This window comes from Heliangelus exortis, chromosome 3, assembly GCF_036169615.1.
Source record: "Heliangelus exortis chromosome 3, bHelExo1.hap1, whole genome shotgun sequence".
NCBI lineage: Eukaryota > Metazoa > Chordata > Aves > Apodiformes > Trochilidae > Heliangelus > Heliangelus exortis.
In genome coordinates this window covers 29,566,932-29,582,133 of record NC_092424.1, presented here as the reverse complement: position 1 = coordinate 29,582,133, position 15,202 = coordinate 29,566,932, and the positions used below count along the sequence as shown (strand labels likewise).

At 39.9% G+C, this 15,202-nt stretch overlaps 1 protein-coding gene and 1 long non-coding RNA gene across 25 annotated transcripts in view; one reads left to right on the top strand and one right to left on the bottom strand.

The window, feature by feature from the left end:
• Positions 1-15,202, bottom strand: part of NRXN1 (neurexin 1) — a 705,459-nt gene that overhangs the window by 55,433 nt on the left and 634,824 nt on the right. The window lies entirely within an intron of this gene.
• LOC139795501 (uncharacterized) lies at positions 770-4,920 on the top strand. Its single transcript, XR_011725523.1, has 3 exons — positions 770-1,058; positions 1,773-2,020; positions 4,573-4,920. It is a non-coding gene; the product is annotated as an uncharacterized lncRNA (long non-coding RNA).

The window sequence follows — 15,202 nt, the reverse complement described above, 5'->3', positions numbered from 1 at the left end:
ATGCAATCTCCAAGGAGACACATTCTAATCTTTAAAAAAAAAAAAAAAAAGTCATTTTCAGTAATCGGTGCAAATGCTTTTTTTTTTTTTTTTCCCCCCCCTCCTTGCTGTCAGACTAATGTATCTTAAACCCTGCATGCTGCAGTGCTTTTCCTGCGTTCTGCATCGGCTGTGAGAGAAGAAGCTACCTGAGAGTTTTCACAGTGCCATCTCATATCCATGTCTGCCTGGCTACCCCTGCGTGCTTACGGCTTTTTTTTTTTTTTTTTTTTTTTTTTTGCTTTGGGTTTGTTTTTTTTTTCCTCTCCCCCCCCCCCTCTCTCTCTCTCTCCCCCCCTCCTCCCTTAATTCTTAATGGAAATCCTAGGAAATTTAGTCCATCCTCTGAAATCAATACTGCTGACAGGCGCGCTCGCTGCCTCGGCGGGAGCCCGGGCGGTGCAGCCGCCTGCGCACCAGCCCGGCCTATCACAGACCCACACTCGGACGCTGTCGCCGCCGACGGGAAAATGGCGGCCGCCGACACGTGCCGCCGCCCGGCCAATGGCCGCTGCCCGCAGCCGCCGCAGCCGCCGCCGCCGGGATTCGAGTCGCGCCGCGCTGCGGAACCAAGCCCAGTAGAGCCGGCACCGCCTCGCCGCGGTAGGGAGAGGGGTACCTGCCCACCCCAAGCTGGGTTTGGGCGAGGAGGGGGGAGAGGAGGGGATTTAGAGGGGAGAAGGGAGCGGTTTTATCTCGCCGCTCCGGGGAGGCGGGGGTGTGACGTTAAAGCGGAACGTCTCGGAGGTGGCTTCCTCTATAGAGTCACAGGATGCTGTGGGTTGGAAGGGATATTGGAGAACGCACGATTCCACCACACACACACCGACCCCCTACCACGGGGCAACCCCCTACAACTTCCCCGGGCAACCTGTTCCAGCGTCTCACCATCTAGTGAAGAATTTTTTCCTAACAGCCACTCTAAATGTACCCTGTTTCAGCTTGAAACCATCCCCTCTCCCCCTACTACACGCTGCTGTGGGAATTCCCACCACGGCTTTCTTGTAGGCTCCCTTCAGGTACAGAAACATCTCCCCAGAGATGCTGCCTCTTTTCAGGCTGAACAACCCCAACTCTCTCAGGCTGTCCTCACAGGAGAGCTGCTCCAGCCCTCTGATCATCTTTGTGGCCCTCCTCTGGACTTGTTCCAACATCACCATGCCCTCCTTGTGTTGGGGGCTCCAGAACAGGACATGGTACTCCAGGTGATGCCCCATGAGAGAAGAGGGGGAGAAACACAACCCTTAAATCTGATGTTTTAAAATTGAGGCCCAAATAACAAACCTGAGCACAGCAAGCCAGCCCACTAAACCCTGCCAAATGGAAGTGTTCTCCTTCATGTAAAATTCTCTCTGCCCCCACCCTTGCCAAACTCTGCACAGGCACCTCAAGTGTGACAGAGGAATGCACACACACTGCAGGCCTGGCGAGGGGAGCAGCGTGGCAGGGCATAACCAGGCTGCCAGATCGTAACCTTGCCTATACCACACATCCAGGATCATTGGTCATTGACCAGAACCGGATCAGTCACCCAGTGCTGCAAGGTGGGCAGGGTGACAGACGCAATCTCCACAGAAAAGGCAACCCATGAACACGCTTTGGTCAAGCTAGTCAACAAGCCCCCAAAACTCCAATCGTAATGTCTCATCAATACACAACTTCTAGTGCAATGAAATAAACGTTCTTTTGATTTGTCCCAGTGAGAATTTTTCCCTTTTGTTTTTCTTTACCAGTTTTATCAAATCCTGACATTTGCAAGTTGCCAAGTGCCCACCTTACTTTCCTGTGGAGCTTTTCCAAAAGCTCTCAAAACTGTTTTCCACAATGGATGTCTACGCTGAGGAAAAAGACAAGTGAGATACAAAAAAGTCAGGTGAAATTGACTTTGCTGTTCCCCTAACAGGAGCACAGAGATGATAAGGTTGCCCTGACATTCATTTCTCTCTTGCATCCATTTTGGTGGCATCAAGTGTTCCTGAAGGTAATTTGAACTTGAAACACCATTTGAAAAAACCACATGCCTGCAGTTACATTAGTGCTAACAGCCAAATCACATGGCAGTAAAACAAAGCTAACGCTGTGTCTGGATGTACTGTATCATAGAAAATAAGTTAAGATGCATTATAAGGTCTTCTCTGTATAAGAAACTTCTCCCTCCTCTGAACACAGAGTAAGGTCTGACCCTAACATAGACAGAAGTGGCACAGTATTTGTGGTAGGCTTGCAAAGTAGTGCGTAGATTTTTAATATTCATTTTATTATATTATAAGCATGTGTAATAGGTGTCTGCAACTCTTGGCCCTCCAAAGAGGAGATCCCTGGAAGTCCTGAGATCTTGACTATGTATCTTTCCCCTTTGTGAAGATGGCAGAGTAAGCCATCAGGCCATAACTAAGTGGTTTCTTCTGCAGTGTTTTGCTACAGGGGTTACAAATGGTCAGTCCTTCCAGACATTTTTTTTTGCTCATCTCTCCTAAGGGACCTCGGTAGAGGACAACAAGGACAATGGTGGTGGTTTGCAGCTTTGCTCTGATGACCCTTCTGACATCAGCATAATTTTTTGGGGGTTGATTGACAATAACCCCTGTTGGGGCTGTGTCCTCAGTGACAGGAGTTCATCCAGGGGACAAAATGACTAAGAAAATCACTACTGTTTTCCTTAACAAAAATTATCTAAATAAGAATACTAAATACTACTTCAAGTAGTCCAAACAATGAGGTCCTTCCACATTTACCAAGTCAAACTTTCATTAACCTCAGCATGCGCCTTCCTGTAAGACAGGACAGAATTATTTATATTTTGCTCTAGGTGGTATTTTTTGGTAGTGTGATTCTACAATAGCACTGCTAACAGTAATGGACTGTCATATGTCCTGTGTGCTGTTATGACAGGGACAAATGTAGCAATAACAGTAATGGTATAGAGGAGGGATGGCAGATCCCAACCCCTCTCAAATGTTGAGCAGCAGCTTGCTATGAGCAAAAGCTAAATACTAAATTTATAATTATACTAAAGTATAATGTGCAGATTATGGGTGCCCAGCAAAAAAAGCTTGTAGTGGAATTCTTTCTATTGAAGATTATCCCCCCATCAAATTCAAAGTTGTTTTTTTTTCTTTTCATGGAGATACAGCTGTATGTGTATTATTGATGACATGCTATGGTGTTACATGAAGATCCAATAGACAATGTGGTTAGGAAACACTTTACCCAAATAATGCAAAAAACGTTATGGGCTTAGCAGGGTAAAGCAGTTAGAAATGCACCTGACTTCACACTTTTGAGTTTGTTGAATCAAGGCCAGATATACAAGAACTAAATAGAAAAAAATGATGAAGCTCAATGTGCTTGAGTACACACTCAAGCTGTGCATGAGAGTTCTGCCGAATATACATATTTTACCTAATAAATACAAAACAATGCTTAAAACCTGCTTGTCAATGCAGTCAGAAATATGAAATTAGTAGCACATATTTCATACCAAGGGACATTGTAGTATCAGGAAGAAAAATCTATGTAGTTACTAAAATGCAGTAACAGCATAACCCTTCAAAAAGCTACAAAAAAAGACATAAAGTTCAACATATTCAACCCAGAACAGAGGTGAAACTTGAGATTTGATTTAAATCTAAATATGCTACATGTTTCATTAACTAGACAAAAACTGTACAAACATATCATTAAAGTTCTCTCTGCTGCACAGAACCACCCGTTAGAATTGTAATTTATCCAGGAAAAAAATCTATCCAAGAGCAAAAAAGCCAATTTGTTTTTGGTTTTGCTTTTTAAGATAACATTTCATAAAAAATACTTGCACCTACAATTCAGAAAGGCTGAGAGGTGGAAGCCTGAAGTTATACTTCAACCTAAGAGCAAGTGATACAGCTTGAGATAAGAGTGAGACTTTTTATATACTTTAATTTCTGCATGAACAAATAACAAACTTTGTGATGAAAACCTAAGAGCACTCAATAGTTCTCAGGAGCTTATCAATATGTGCATATATACTTGTCAGTGGGCACACATAGTTACAACCTTGGACAGCCATTCAACAGGCTGAAATGTATTACCCACCACTTCTAACACTCTTAACGAGTGTGAAAGTCACTTGTGTTTCAAATATAAACTTCTTCGTGTGCATAGGGAATAATTTGCCATTTCATCTTGAGAGTCACATCTCTGTTATGCTCAGATGAGCCTCCAGTGACACCTGGTCACCTGCAAATGCCCAAATACTGTCCTCAGGAAATGTATTTAACAACTCTGAGGCATTCAGAGTCTTCAGTGAGTTTTAGTTTCGTAAGATTTATTTCTATGCAGAGACAGCTGGTAATAAGGAGGTAGCTTTACCCTTTTTACAGGAGAACTGGGACAGAATTTGGGATGTCATCTTTGCTTCCCCCTGGAAAATTCTGTGAGACTCCACACTGCTAAAATACCAGACTCTGGGAAATAAATGTCAGTGTTAACAATTTATGTCACCTCTGTAACAGTATACTCTGCACCTGTGACCAAATTACCCTCTTCTGGCAGGAAATCTGTAATCTCCTTCCTGGAGGTCTGAACTTTCCCATCTCAGTCAGCCAAACTGTGCCCATCAAATGAGCTTACAGATACCTCAGTTCCCATGGATTGTAGGAAAACAAGTTCAGCAGTGATGAAAATCTTTAGGACAACTGCCTTCGACTGCTCAAAAGGTCAAGATCATCGTCTTTCTTTAAGCAAACAGAAGCAGAAAAACTGTCACCAGAAGAAATTACCCTCTCAAGAAACAGTAATTTAGATCAATCCTACCTGTTTGGAACTAACAGCTACCAACAGACCTTAGTCTCAAAGCCTGTACTACCAAGAAACAGATTTAATCAGTCTTTTTCAGGCATACATATATTTTCAGTCTCTGATTCCTATTACCTCCTACTTACTACTCCCTACCTTTTTTTATGGTCTTTCCAAATGCTTCTACAGCTGGTTAGTCAACACAGTCATAGTAATAGGCAGGGAAAACTTGATGAAATGCAGCTATTATGCTAATTTTATAGGGCACATTTATTTTGTCTCAATTGTCTCCATAAATTACATTTCTTATGCAAATATTGACACTACCTTATTGCTCACACCTATCTGGTTTAGTCATCAGTACTCGTTGCTTTTTCGAGGTGTAGCGGACAAATTACATGGTAAGACAGATAGATACAGATTTAGGGAGGGGGAAGAAGGGCTGAAATCTTTACAAGGATGATTAAAATTATGAACAACTGCAAAATTTAGCTTTTTTTTCTTAATGGCAAAATTAAACGTAATGGGAAGCATGTTTAAGGCTGAACACCTGTATGAGAACAAGGAAGAAATTTTTCTCCTAGACTGATACTTTCTACAAAAGTGGATACGAAGAAACAGTGTATGAAATCCTTCAATAGAAAAAAAAATCAGAGATGAGAATAGGGAAACTCATTGCAGCATTCTGAAATTGTGGAGGTACCATGCCCACCTCTTTGGTAATAAAAAGTAAAACAAAATGACAATGTCTACTTATTCACAAAGATCCATTTTGCCTCTATAGCTACACAAAGACACCAAGTTTAACAGGCAGATAACAAACACCTTTGCTCTTCTGTGTTTGCTAGGAGAAAGGGGTTTTGTCCCCCTGTTTCAATCTAGAAAATATTAAGGATGCTTAAACTTGCACCTGGCTGTCCATTACCTAAAAGACTTGTAAAGACATCATCTGCCTCAATTTCTGTACTGACTGCACCACTGTAGAGGTAAAAGTCCTAAATAAACTAATTTTTTCTTCCTCACAGGGGATTCTTGTGGGCCCACCCACCCCTGGAGCAAGGGGAGTGCAGCACAATGATGGACCTAATTTCTTTGTTTTGTTATTTTAAACCAATGCACAGCAATTTTACAGGTGCTATTCCTGTTTCAGTGCATTTCAGGGTTTATGAGGGAACCTGCAAGGGTTAGATTTGGTCAAGCACTGGAACAGGCTGCCCAGGGAAGTGGTGGAGTCACCATCCCTGAAGGTGTTAAAAAATGTGTGGATGTGGCACTTCAGAATATGGTTTGTTTGGCATGGTGGTGTTGGGTTGATGTTTGGATGATGATAGACATCTTTTCCAACCTTAATGTTTGTATAAGCATTTGGATGAGTCTGGGAAAAAGGGTCATGACTTAGGCAGGAGCAAACCTCTAAATTGCATAAAGTATTTCTCCTGCAAACATCAACAGGACCCAGAGGAGAGGGAAGAGAGAGCTCCAGCAGCTGCAGCAGCACCCCCACAAGGTGTGTTTTCCAAAATGCACAAGAAGATGTAAGGGTGAAAGCAGAAGCTGGGGGAGCAGGGGGTGATGAAAAAAGAGACAGAGCTCCACAATCTGCCTTTCATTCCGTGCTCTTCAGCATGTCAGAGATCACGTTTTCTTCTCCCACATAAGAACAAGCAAAACGAAGAAAAAAATGTCTTTATGTTCTTTCATTCTGGGTAGGTACTATGTGTCTTTGTGCACACAACTAAATAAACTGAGAACAGCTGCAGATGAGGACATTCTGTAAACAATAAAGCTATTTATACCATTTCATACCTTTGTCAACAATTGATACTTTAAAGTTTCAGTTTGATTGTGTATTTCAGAAATTACTTGATTCAAAGTAGACATCAGCTTTGGCAGGGTCAGAAAAGACTTCACCCACTTGGTCAGCCTCCTGCATGGACAACAGAGCCAACTGCCCACATAAAAATGTATATAGGATGATGAAATGTATACCATAAGACATATACCAATTGCACCAGATAGTTAGGGGAGCAGAAGAAAAGGTGAAGTCTCTCCTTCCAGCATATTTTCTGCAGATGTGACTTTGCCCTTCTCCATCAGAGCCATTTTTAACATATGAGGTATTCTTATTGTAATTTTAATATTTATAAAACAGTTTAAGTCTAAAACTAACAGAACAGAGAATGTAATACACTGGGTTTGATTGCTCTAGATCTTTGGGTTTCTAAAACATTGTTGGTTTAAAGAAGATTACTATAAGTATATTATTTGTTCTACTTCAAAATCACACCTTTTCAAAAGGGGTGTGAAATACCTTTTCAGAGGTATTTCATAGCTCAGAAATAGATGTGCAATTGTATTAATTTTTGGCCTCACTACATTTTGCAGAGTAGGAGGATAAGGGAAAAAAGTACGTGAGAATGTGAAACCTTCCTTCTAAATTAAAGGTTTCATATCCTAATAAAAGATTTCTTTGGCTGTTAGTAAATGCTTCCATTATCCCCTAATGTGGAGAAGCCCACAGAGACTGGGTGTCTGCTGTTGCCTCTTTAATCAGAAACATGTTTTGACTGTTTTACCAGGTAAACAGCAGAGCCTCAGCCATGTCTCTTTTCTATTCCCCACAGAAAAATAAAGCAGCTATTGAATAACTACATAGACACCCACAAAAGCACATACAATAAAATGTTGGTTGTTCACTCAGCACAGTGCTTCCCTGTCTGAAATGGAGTGGTTTTCACAAGTCTGCAGTGATGCTAAGGGTTTGCTCCAGCCTATAGGTTGGGTTTTCCTGGAAAGGATGATTGACATGGCTAACAGACTGATGCAGCAGCTGAAGGTAGCTGAGCTGACAAGGATGGAAACACTGAGAGAGAAACCTTCAAGTGAAGACATAATTAATGGGTACAGTTGTATGCTGGTTATCAGGAGGGCCGTAATTACAGGCCTAGAGGAAAACTGCAGAACAAATGAAGGAATTCACATTTAGCAGAGTGGATTTTGCTCTGATATCAACCTCCTGGTGATGGGAAACTGAGAAGAGTGATGGGCTGATGAGACTGCCTGCATCTGCAAAGCACAGGGCTGCTCACCTGCCTCTCTGCTAGCAGCCAGGTTTAAAAGGAAAGTTTTTTTTTTTAATGCAGACTAGAAGAGCCATGCAGACTGCACCACTGTCAAGGCAGGCCACAAGCAAAATCAAAAGCAATAGGAACTGCTTCATTTCTGAATGAGAAATTCATATTCTCTAGAAGGGCATAACACAACAGGAAACTCAGCTGTTCAGTCTTGGACAGCTCTAGCAAAATGAAACAAACAAAAAATCTCTAACAAACATAGAATTTTAATACTTCATGAGAATTTTATGGTTTTCACATTTGAATTAAATTGTTACTTTGGCTCAGTCATTTTGCCATGGGCAAGAACTCTGCACAGTTGTTGCTGGGATGTATTAGTTATTTTCTGGTTTACGTTCATAGATTAGAAAAAAACTGTTAAGACTGGCATGGAGAGCCCATAGAAATTAATGGGAAAACTTCTGTGGATCACAGAAGAGTCATTAAATGGCTGGGGAAAAACCCTGGTCCTTTGGAAGTCAACAGCAATTCTGCCCCGATTTCAATCCTTATTTTTCCAAACATTCCAAAGTCTGTCCTCTACTTTTGCACCTCTTTGGGAAGCAGAGTCACCTACAAGTGAGATGTCCTCTTGCTATTGCCATAGACCTGCCATTCAGCACTAAGGAAGGAGGAGAGGACATCAGTGCTACTCTCCTCCTAGGCAAGGCTTATAGTATGTACAACTGCATCCTGAAAAATGCCACATACATCTTTAAGACTAGCACTGTTAGAGAAACTGATTTGAAGGTGGAATACATAATGTGCATTGTTTTTATGGAAGACAAAAGTAATCTGACACATTGAACCAGTATGTAGGCAGATGATGAAAGTGGAAAGGTTTCAGTACCTACTGGTATTCACTGTTTTTCAAGCTAAAACTCTGACACACTATATTCTTTTTACTGATGCATACCTATTTAAAAGACAAATTAACCATAACTTTTACTTCATTACCACAAGACACAAAAAATCAAAACCGTATTGCTCATCATTGTGTTATTATTCCAGAGCATATGCAGGGTATTGAAGGAAAAAAATAAAAAAAGAAAAAGAAATTTTGCTTTTGGCTGATTTTCTGTCAAAATGTGTGCTTGTTCAGGTCACACTTCTGTAAGCAGTCAAATAAGCTCATGATGATAAACTGGAAATTACAATACTCATGTACAAGGCCACACACAAGCATCTATATCCCTACATTCTGGAAACGCCCTATTTTTTCTGCTTTGTTTACTATCAATTTTTTTTTTTTTTTTTTTTTTTTTTTCATGCTAAGAGTAATTAGAAGTCTGCTAATCAATAGAGCATTTTATGATCCAGTGCAGCTCTGGATAATCCTCATAATTTAACTAGGCCAGCAGAGAATATTCAGAGAAAACAAAGAATTTGACAAACACCAAGGGCTGGCCAAAAGCAGCTTTCAAGAAAATAAAAAAAAGATTAGTTTTAAGTAGTGGAAAGATTAGTTTTAAGTAGTGGAATCAAAACAAGCGAGATGCAAATCTGTTGGTCCCTTCCCCTTCCTTTTTCCCTTCCCCTTCCATTCTTTTCCTTGTAATATTCACGGCTGCTTTGCCCCATCTGAGCCCCAGAGGTCAGGCATGCTCTGTCTGCTGGAGGTGGCACTCCTCCTGTGCCAGGGTCAGCTACTTGGCCACAAGAAGGTGTTTTAGCACTAAGAAGGGAAGTAATACATTATCCTTCCTCAGGGCTTCCTGCCAGGTTTACTTTTCTCCACCAAAGCCTTGTGAAGAAAAGCCACAGTACAGCTATGATGGACCAGCAGCATCCTCAGGCAGCAAAACCAGGTCCTCCCCAGGCTCCACTGGAGTGCCCTGCTTTGTGCCACTGAAGAAGTGAATTTACCACCTAAACTCTAACAATAAAGAAGCAGGAATGTACATTCTGCCAGAATATTCACATATTTGTGGGTTACAAAACCAAGTAGCCCCACTGGTTTATCTGCTCAGACCTCACTCCCTTCTATTTTTCTAAAAACCAGTATCATTGAATTTTGTTTGGCATTCTAGAAGTATCTATGTATTAATTTAAAGCAGCCAGGATAGTAATAATTTGTCTATCAAAGTGTTTTCTGTGCTTGAAAGAAGACCACAGAATTAAAAGTAGGATGATACAGAGGAAAAACATTAATCACATAGTCCTGAATGTATTTTCTATGCTTTTTTTATTTGTTTGTCAGCATAGCTGCACTACTTCTTCCTTTCTTGTTAACTAGGTGCATCCTTGCTCAGTCTTGCTACAAAATTAAAAAAATAAAAATAAATAAAACTAGCCGTTAAATTTCAGCCTTGGGTCCATAAGAAATATCTGCAGCTCAAATCAGAGTTAGGTTTCAATCACAAACTTTTCAATATTTAACAGAATATCACTGCAGCAAATGCATAAATAATTAAATAAGTAAGATATGGCAGGAAGGCAGTAGACTTTAAAAAAATGTAGTAAAGGATAGAGATGCAAATGATTGTGTATATGTAATAAAATTACCAAAGTGACTATAAAATATAATTGATATAATTGTCATGCTCAACTTATTTTACTTTGGAGTCCATGACTGATGGTCCAAGTTATTTTATTAATGACATTATTTCTATATGCTTACTTGGTGCAAAATGAGGTTGGAGAATGTCTGGGTCCTGCTTACTTGCTTACCATTTATTTTTTTACAAAGTTTTTTTAATCTGTTTTTTGCCAGATGCCAGGCCATGCCATTCTTGTTTGGATCCATCTCTCAGGAGGACCATTTCCTCTGAGCAGAAGAGGCTTCACCAGAGACCTCCCAAGTCCCTTCCACCCAGAGTGATCCTACATGGAGGCAGAGCTGGGAAGACCTTCTGCTTCAACAGTGCCTTCTGACCACCAGCATGGGACCCTCCTTATTAACTGGTCACACCAGTTAACTTCTGACTGTTATTCCTACTGGAACACCACTCTCTTCATATTCTCTTTTTATTCCCAACCCAAGTTTATGTGTGGCCATTTTATCTGTTTTGTTTTGTTTTTTTTTTTTCCTCATGTCACTTCAGTCCTTTGGCATAAATAGTCCTCTTCCTTCTCTGGCTCATTTATTTTCACTTCCAGTCATTGTTTTGTTGTGTCAAAATGAGCCATATTCTTTTAGAGGATGGAAATGTGAAAAAGATCTCATCCAATGAGCAAGGATTTGAGCTCAGTAGTCCTTACAAAGCACAGCAACCACTTCAATGTCTTGCTTTTTTGAAGTACCTTGGGCTAAACACACACACACACACACACACACATAAACACACATTTTGGGTGGTTACAAAGTACAGGTGTGTTGCAAGCTCCACATAAAGCTGAGGTGACTGGATGATGTAGCCATACCCCCTTTTTTTTTTCCCCTTGTAGGACAGGATTGTTGCCAGTTCACTCTCCCCTACTACTGGCCAGCAATACAACTCCCTTTTCCATGGCCTCTGGCTTACTCATCCTGCTGTCATTTAGCATGCTGCATGCTTTTTCTTCTCATTCATTTCTAACTGATGAGCAATTAACTTGTAGCTGAATATCTTGTTATTCTTAAGTATGTGATTTTGCACTTGATACTAATGAATCCATCTCCCTGCCCCTACCCCAGTCCACAGGGTCATTCAGCTTGATACCCTAATTTTCTCCATATTATTGATGCCTCCTTTCCATATGTCAGGCCTAATCAGCACACCTCCATGTTTTGAGCTACTCCCAGGCTACATTTTTACTGCTTTTCATTAAAGTTAGTGAGTCTCAAGGAAGAGACAAAACTTGTAATCAACCAGCTCATCAACTAGGAGCAAAATACTGGTTTTCTATTTCTGGTAGGTTGCATCTAAAGACCTGGACAGCTATCTACACCTTTAACCTGAATCAGAAGTTGAAAGAAGGTCAGACCTACTGATTTATTAAGGCAGCAAGAGCTACAAGAACAGTCAGGCAGAATGACTATTTAAAAAAAAAAAAAAAAAAAAAAAAAAAAGATGAAGAGGCCAAAATTAAATTTCACAGTCCAGTAAAGAAAAGGAAATATTTTGAGCCATACCTTTATTCTGACCCCCAGCATTACGTCTTGTTAATGCATGAAATTGCTCCAAATAGCAAAGTACATCCTCAATAAAATGACCAACTCTGTTTTGTTTTTTTTTTTTTCTGCAGCTAAAACAGAATGATTAATAGACCAGAAGCCAAGAAGAAATATCATGTACTTTATCAGACAGATTAAGTAAAGTTTTAAGTGGTTCAAAGGCCTCATGTTAGTTCTTTATAGACTGATGAATTCCATCTGTTAAGAATGAATTTCCAGTTGGCACACTGCACTGTTGTGTAAGCATCTCCACTAAGCTTTGTCATTTATTTCTGTAATTAAAACCATTTTGAGAAAGATGTAGTCAGTTCAAGCAAATTACAGATTACATTAAAACAATCCCAATAATAATATAGAAGTTATTAATGAATACTCAGTTCTGTATAGTAAAGTATTTACTGGAGTAGCTCCTGAACAGGATTATTACTATTCTCAGGATTCTAAATGTGTTTTCTGAACAGAATATGGAAGTTACATTTGCATAACAATCATAAGCCCAGAAATGTAATTTAATTTTTTTTAATAACCAGTCTGTTGATTTATCAGAGTCTCTGAACATCTGAAATGGTGGAACATAGGATAAGACAATGATATGCCTTTTTCATGGGATTTAGTAACTAGAAACAAGCAGGGAATTGAAGTTTTTAAAGTAACTTGTATTGATCGTAAAATTATGGTTTACAGTTTCTTAGATGTTTTCTAGCCTCTTCTCAGCTTTCCAATCCCAAGAAAACCAGGAAAAATTAATAACTGTTCCCCTTCTGACTAATTGTTTAGAAAATACAAAAATTTTATACCTTCCAGAGCCTTTCCTAACAGAGTGCATTATGGCTCAAAGCCCGCTGGCAAATCATTACATGCAGATGACTTAAATATGTGCCAACTTATTACAGCCATAGAAACATCAAGCTCCAGGAGAACCATTCAATTCAGTCAGGAAGCTCTGGAGATATTCAGCAGTTTTCCTCAGGACAAGACCTGTGCTAAGGTAAGGCAATGGTGCAGCCCACTTTTGTTAGAAAACTTCTTCCCATGTCATCAAGCTCAATGAATGAAAAAGGACTAAGGATAATGGCCTCATATATGTGTGGGAATTTTGACCTTTCAAGCTCGAGATAATAATTCCTAGATCATTTATCCTCGACAAGGACAGGATATGAAGATTAAGTCTATCATATAGTAAAATGATCATACCCATCTTAGCATTCAGAAATCTTCTATTATAAGAGGGCTGTAGAAATATACAGCACTGTCACTGTTGACTGAGTACATAAAAACTTGTAACTTCTGCTACAGAAGGACGTTCTTTTAAAAGTACTGCACACAACACTCAGGAATGAAATAGCAAAAATCCCTGAGAGCTGGGCCATGGGAAAAGTGTGACACAAAAGCCACTGTTAAACATGGTCCTGAGAAGCAGGATGATCTATCTGAGAAAGTGTGTGGCTCATAGATGTACTTGTGGTTAAACATCTTGAAACTAGCATCACTTTTCTCACATTTCCACTTTCTGCTTTGGTCTCCAAAGAAATTCCTATCATCAGAGCCTTCAATATCTCAGTCTAAGAAAGAGAAGAAAGGTAGTTTTATAGTGGTAGAGATGGCTATACTCATGCATTTTTTGTTTTTCTTGCAAGTGCTGGCTTCTCATGAACATTTTTACAGCTGAAATCCAAGAAATACCTGAACAAAAATATATTTCCAGTACCTGATTCCTTTCCTTCTCTCCAAACTTAGAAGCCACCTCCCCAAAACAAAACCAAGCAAATCTGGTTCCTCTACGACAGGTGACTAAATCACAAGAAAACTCATATAAAGCCCAAACTTTTCAGTGAGACAGAGGAAAATCTTTTTGTGATTCTTTTAAATAAGTTAATATTTTATGTTTGCTTTCACTTCTAAAAGCTTTTAGACTCCTATTCTTGACCCTCCTACCTCTTTCTCCATTCCTGTTTTCAACAGGCTTAAAGAAATAAAAGCGAAGCGAAGGAGGAATCAAACAGTTTCCTTCAAAAATGCCACAGCAGATTAAAAATCCACTCAAAGCAGAAATACAGACAGATAGACAGGTTCTATATCAATATGTGCTGACACATGAAAACTACTCACCAAGCCTCTCTGAGGTCTTCTCTCCCCTTTCCTGGGGACCACAGAAATCCTCTACCAAATCAACAACCTACCTCAATTGGAGTGAATTAGGATCAGGTGAACCAAGACAGAACCCTTGGGGCCAGCACTGTTAGGTTGCTGATACAGACCTGCTTATGAGACACAACTTCTCCACACAGCAAGAAAGCCTCCTTCTGCACCCATAATTGTGTGCATTGAGTAAAAGGCCATTCAAAAAACTTGTGGTATTGGCAAGAGCACCCTATTTCTACAAATATTGACTTAGAAGCTTTTTCTTAAATTTTCGCTGTCGGTATCACCCACCTAAATTTTTCCAGGAAGGAAAAACAAGGATATTATTACTGCAAGAGAAGAACAGAGCCATGGGGATTTAGCAGATCCAAGGATTCTGCTAAAGTTCAATGAGAAATTTGAATGTGAGAAATGCTGGCACTTCAGAAAAAAAATATGGGGAATAGGTTTTAAGGGGCAAAGATAATAATGATTAAGTAGGCTAAATTGAAGGGAGGAAGGATGCAGAGAATAATCAAAGAGAATTTTTCAGTAGAGGAGCAAGTCTGGAAGTATGCAATGAATTATAGAAAATAGCACAATTAATGAAAAATACAAAAAAACCACATATGGAAGAACTAAGAAATTATTCGTGGTGTGGGTGTGAGTGAACACAGAGGAAGACAACAATGTCAGCTTTTTATTTCCCCGTGTCCCTTTGTTTTTCATGCTCTTGCAAAACATTACCTCATCTGTTGGTTATTGGATTTTTTTTATCCCTGGTGTGCAAACTCACATTTCTCATCTTTGTCTTTTCTACTGCAGACAAAAAACCTCTTATCTAGCCAGAGCATCATCACAGAGACAATGTCATGCACAACTGACTGCATCTTCAAGTACCTTTGTATTTGCTAAATACATTTTGAATGTGTTCATCCACCTCTTCATAGCAGAAGCTCAGGGAGTTGAAACATCAAGAAACATCTGTTTTGAGATCAGTCCTAGATATATGCACCCACATTTCTAGAGCAGGTTTTAAGTCATCAGAGGAAAACAG